The 6,141-nt window shown below is 35.9% G+C and overlaps 1 long non-coding RNA gene across 1 annotated transcript in view; it reads left to right on the top strand.

Moving 5' to 3' along the window:
* The first annotated feature begins 2,467 nt into the window (after nt 1-2,467).
* The window catches only part of LOC128295393 (uncharacterized), a 54,563-nt gene continuing 50,889 nt past the window's right edge, over nt 2,468-6,141 (top strand). Inside the window, exons 1-2 of the long non-coding RNA XR_008285857.1 lie at nt 2,468-2,653; nt 3,573-3,614. This is a non-coding gene — a long non-coding RNA (uncharacterized LOC128295393). The remainder of the gene's footprint in view (nt 2,654-3,572; nt 3,615-6,141) is intronic.

Here is a 6,141-nt window from a genome sequence, read left to right as displayed (position 1 = left end):
AAATAATATAATACATGTATATAAAAAATAAGTTATAAATAAATTAAAATGGGTAAAAGGGACTATATTATTACATAAACAGAAGTTAGTGGTTGATTTAATAAAAAACTGAGATCGGGCTTCGGGAAATTTTCCCTTCTCCCTAAACGGCGTCGTTTTAATCCAGGACTTAAGACTGTTAATGCAAGGGTTAAATTAAAACTGAAGCAAAATATCAGGGCTAAATCATAAGTAAAATAAAACAGAATTGTAAAAATAAAAAAAAGGAAAGGACTAATTGGGAAATTAATCCAATTCTCAAAATCACGCGGATCCTCCCCGGGTAATCGAGTCAACGCGCGGATCCTGGGGGCCTAAAACGTCGTCGTTTCACCGGTGTTATAAAAGTAAAATCAAAGCTTAAAATTATCATTTTTACAAACACTCAGAAAAAAAAAACAAAGAACAGAGAGAAATCTAGAATTCTCTCAGAGCTCCGGTCTAGGGCCATCACTGCTTGTCTTGGAGCTCTGCCGTGCGTGGTCTTTACGCGCCAACGCGCCATCCTAAGGATCACCCCGCACGGTGGCTAGGGTTCGAAAAACCTTTCCTTTTCCTCGTCAATCGTAAGGTAACCTCCATTTTCTTTTATTTTCTTTTATTACATCTAAAATCTGTGTGCTCAGGTCAGAAAACAAATAGGTAAATGAAAAAAAGAAGAAGAATGATTCGATTACCGTAAGAAACGAAAAAGAACTGCTTTTTATTCCTTCTGCTTTAAATGAATACAACCGCTAGTAAATCTTTATCTCTGTGTTTTTTGTATTGTGTACATTCTCGTAAAAGAAGGCTCCCTATTTACAGATTTTGCGAAAGGCTTTATAGCCTCAAACTACTATCTATTTTCGAAAGAAATCGGAAGATTTCTTTCCATTTCCTATTCTAGTATATCTGCTGCCTTTTTAGTTTGATTTCTTTCCTTTTCTTGCAGGTACCCTGAAGATCTCGGTGATGGAAGGGTTGCTGGCATTGATAGAGGCCTAAAGTTTAGTGGTGACAGAGTCGAGAAATCACGGCGTGCTTGGTGGCGACGATCGGGCCGTTGAATCTGTGAGATGAAAGGTCACGTCGTTTGGAGTGCCCAAAACTTCCAGAAACTCCTTGCGGCGCTGCGTTCTCAAGAAACCCTAGGGTTTTCTTGTCTATTTTTACCGCTTTGGGCCTTTTGGGCTACTTTAGTCTAGGGTCTGTTATTTAGGCTTGGGTGTAACCTGGTTTGGTTTAAGTTGGGCTACGGTGTATTTTGGGCATATGTGTAGTGGGCTAGCTGGGTTTTAGGTAATAACCGGTATGGGCTATCAGGTGTATTTGGGCTACTGGGTTTTAATTCTTTTGGACTCTGTATATGGACTTTTAATGGACTTTAAAATAAATAAATACTTATTTATTTAACCTTTTTTATTCTATCTCCAGCCCGGTCAAATTTGGGCTATTACAATTAACATGGCATAACATATACAATTTAAAACTTAATACATAGACACTAGCCTATACATGCCATACTTAGCAATATTTACACTTTCAAAAGTACCAAAATGAGTTCGATAGTTTGGTGATGATCCTCGACTATCCCCGAGCCTTCAGTAGCTATGATAACTGTAAAACAGATAGCAATCACACGGAGTAAGCTACAAAGAGCTTAGTAAGCCAAACACAATTGGTTTAATTACATATAGCATATATATGTAGCTCAAAACAACAATAAGAATTCATAGCCATTTCTCAGAGTTGTTCATAAACTTAATCATGCTCCTTTGCTTGTAAGCATATCATATTCATTTCCATGATTTCTGAACCTACTTCGCAGAAACAGAGTCTTTCATATTCAGAAATTAAGTACGATACGAACGTACCTATAGGAATTATACATTTCATATCTCATACTTTATCATCGGACAATCTAAAAACAGAATAGATATTCACAGACAAGTACAATGCGGACGTCCCAGACTTACATGTAATTCAGTGTCGATGCCTCTGTCCCAGACAGGGTCTTGTACGAAAACAGATATGATGCCGATGTCCCTGTAACGCCCCAATTTTCGGGAATTCTGTGAATGTTGACAAAATTTCATGCTTTGATTTTGTCATTTGTGAGTGAAATTATGAAATAGGACTTATGTGAAAATGTTTGAAAATGCTATAGGCTAAATTGAAGTGGCCAAATAAATAGGAGTGCAAAATAGGAGGATTTGCATGATAAACCTCCCATTTTACATGAAGTGTCCAACCATCATGTTGTTGTAGACAAAATGTACACTTGATATCCATAATTTATGGTACAAATTGATACAAATTGATAATAGGTTAGGTAAATGTTCCATGATAATGGGTTAGGTAAATGTTTCATGATAATAGGTTAGGTAAATGTTCCATGATAATGGGTTAGGTAAATGTTTCATGATAATGGGTTAGGTAAATGTTTCATGATAAGAATATCATGTCTTTTGTATTAAAGAATTAAATGGATGAAATATGAAGTTTTATTAAAAGAAAAAGGGGTGAAAAGAACAAAGTTTTGTCCATCTTTGTTCATCATAGCTGAAAGTTAGAGAAGAGAAAGGAGAGGAGAAAGCTCTTGAGTATTCGGTCATTAGAAGGAGGAAAATTGAAGGTAAGTTCTTGGTACCTTGCTTCTATTATGAGGTTCATGAGTTCTTCTTGATTCTACCTTAACTCTTGAAGTATATTTTGATTTTTAGTTGTGTTGTGAGCATTTAGTCATGAATTAAAATGACGGAAATGGTTGTTGTTTCATGTTCTTTTGATGAAAAATGGAAGGTAGGTGAAGTTGAGCCAAACAAATGAACATGCATGTGCCTTAGATGCTAAAGGGAAAAATCGGCTAACATGTTGTGCTTTAAAATGATGAAATGGAGATTATACTTAAGTAAAAATCATAGATATGTGATGATTGATTGGTGATATACATGTTTAAATAACATGCATGCAAGATAGGTGTATGAAAGAGTGATTTGGTAATAAATCTGCTTGGGACAGCAGCAGTAACGTGACTTTGGAAAATCACCATAAATTGTGGGAGATGAATTAGAAGCTGAATAAATTATGTAATTAAAGCTTATTGAGTCTAGTTTCTAATGAAATAAACAAGAACATATTTTGAATTCTGTACAATGAGAAATTTGATTCGTAATGAAGAGTGGTCAGATTAGTCAAACAGTGAAACATGGGAAACTTTGAGAAAAATCTGGTATTGATTGGCTAAACCAAAAATTCTGAAAATTTTATGGATAGAAGATATATGAGTCTATTTTCAAGGAAAATTAACAGAACTTGATTTGGAGTTTCGTAGCTCCGGTTATAAATGATTTAGTGACTGTTGCTCAGGAAGATAGCTTGCAGTGAAATTATGATTATGTGGTAAACATTGACAAAAATTTGTTAATGAGTTGCTTATTGATTTCTTATAAGCCTACTATGATCTGTAGGTGTGGTTGGCCGAATATTGTAAGGGGTTAATATGTAGTTTGTAATTGAATAGTTAGATTAACGTGTTAGTAATCCAATTGTAGGCGGTTCGTGTGTGGATCTCGTCAGCATATCGTCGCAAACAGGTGTGTAACTAACACCCTCTTTCTTAGTCTAGATCGGCAAAAGCCGAAATGCCGAAAACCAGTATTTTCTAGATTTGCGAGTGTGCGAATGCTCGTGAGGTAAATCGATTAATGTTTTTGGTAAGCTGCAATGTTTGGACTGCAAAGTGCATGATTTACGTACATCGATATTTTTGGGCTTAATGGGCCAAAATTAGAATGATGGGCCAACGGCCCAATTCGGTAAGAACCCCGAGACGTAATTACGTTAGTACGTGAAAGGTAGGAATATGCATGAAAAACCCTAAAATAGATAAATTACTGAAATACCTTTAAAAGTGGAAAATTTACGCTTTTACCCTAGTAGATAAATTACCAAATACCCCTAGGTTAAATTGACCTAAATGCATGTTTGATCGTTGTTATTTATGCATGCTATGTTGTTATTATCGATGCATGGAATGGGATATTGACGGAGGAAGTACTGAAAGTGGCTTGTCCACGATCTTGGAGGCTTTGCCTCAATTATCGATAACCGAGCGACAAGGTTTGAATGTGGAGTGTTAAATTTGGGTGGGTTGAGCTATTCCCACATGGAGTGTATGGCTGGTGCGGTGGAGTGTAGTGGTTGGTGGGTTGAGTAGTCTCCCAAATGGGCTTGCATATGTTTCTTGATGTTGCATGTATTTTGAAATGGGCCTATGGGCCATACTATTATCTGAATAAGGGCTAAGGCCCGCTTTATTATAATCTGAAAAGGACTTTGGCCCAAGATCACTTTATTACCCAAATGGGCTTGCATATGTTATTGATGTTGCATGTATTTTGAAATGGGCACGTGGGCCATCTCATTATCTGAATAAGGGGCTAAGGCCCGTTTATTGTAATCAAAAGGGCTCGCCCAGACCACTATTACTGAATGGGCTTAGGCCCAATGGGCTTGAGTGACTTGGACTTTGAATGGGTTTTCCTTACACACCGAGTTTCCCAAACTCACCCCTTTTATTTTCATCCACGCAGAAATCCCCAACCATAGTGGGCTTGGAGTCTGTGAGGGAATTCGAGTGGCCACCCATTCGAAAGTTTGATTTTCTTCCGTGAACTGGACATCCTTTTATTTACGTTTGAAGTTTTGGGCTTTTAAATGTAATAAGGCCACTTAATTATTTTTGATGGTTTTAATATGTATTACTAAGATAGGTAATACTTATTTTAACTGTTGAAATTGGATAGCTTTAGGGCGCGTTTTCAAAAACAACAATTGATTTCAAAATAACACGACAACAAGTAAAGCTTCCGCAATAAAAGTATTTTCCAAAATTAATCACTTTTCCTAAAAATGACTTAATCAAATCGGTTTCCTAGAAATATCCATGACGTTAAGGTGTGGCAATGGCGGTATGCATGTCTAGGATTGGATCCGAAGGAGCTTGGTACTTAGCAATCAGATGGACTCACCACCTCTTTTAGGTTTCCTACGGTGCTGACTTCCATTTACTTTAACCTTTAATGAATTAATCTTTTGAACATCAAGTACGATTTTCTGGACTTAGAATGGAAATTTTTTTTTTACGTTTTGATGTGGCATGCCGGATCCGGCCATAACTTCCGGGCCGGGTTTGGGGTGCTACAGTCCCAAACATGGTCTTACACGTAAATTTCAAATCGATGCCAGTGTCTCAGACACGGTCTTACACGATAATTCAGGTTAATACTAACGTTCTTTTATCAGGCTCTCAAGGCTGTCCAATGCAGATAACAGTTTATAAACACAAAATTTAATCGACTTAACACATAAGTGTAGTTTGACTTACCTTGTACGGATTTCAGACGAAAATGAGTCGACTATTCGACTACTTTGGACTTCCCTCGATCTAAGTTCGATTTTCTTTGTTCTTGATCTAATACAATACAAATTCAACCATTTAATCATTCATTTCATTCAATTTAATCCATATACACATATTTAGGGCACTTTACATTTTAGCCCTTACATTTTCACACTTTGACAATTTAGTCCATTTTTCACAAAATCACCTATTTGTAAAATTTCTTTGCAACAAGACTAGCCGAATTTTCATGGCTTCTATATAAACCCATAAAACATGTTAAATTCATAAATTAGTCTTTCAAAACCTTATTTTCACAAATTAGCCCAAATAGCTTATTTCATCAAAATTCAAGAACAAAACATGATAATCTAACATATATATTTCATAATCCATATAAGAGCACTACAAAGCTTATATAATCATCAATGGCACATTTTATAATCTTCAACAAAAATGGAAATTTAGACATGGGTTTTGAAGAACACAAAGCAACGATCACATAAACGCAGAATTTTTCAAAAACTGAACAAAATAGACTAACCTATTTAATCATGCAAGGGCTGTAAGTTTTGAAGCTTCAATGGCTTCTTCTTTCTCAAATTTCGGCTGAACAAGGTGAATGTATAGCCACTTTCATGTTTATTTTTTATTAAATTAACATATATTACCTAATTACCTAACCATCTTTTAAAAATTTATCTATTTACTATATTGCC

This window comes from Gossypium arboreum, chromosome 1 (assembly GCF_025698485.1).
Source record: "Gossypium arboreum isolate Shixiya-1 chromosome 1, ASM2569848v2, whole genome shotgun sequence".
Classification (NCBI taxonomy): domain Eukaryota; kingdom Viridiplantae; phylum Streptophyta; class Magnoliopsida; order Malvales; family Malvaceae; genus Gossypium; species Gossypium arboreum.
Note: the sequence above shows the minus strand (reverse complement) of the source record. Positions and strands in the feature narration are given on the sequence as shown.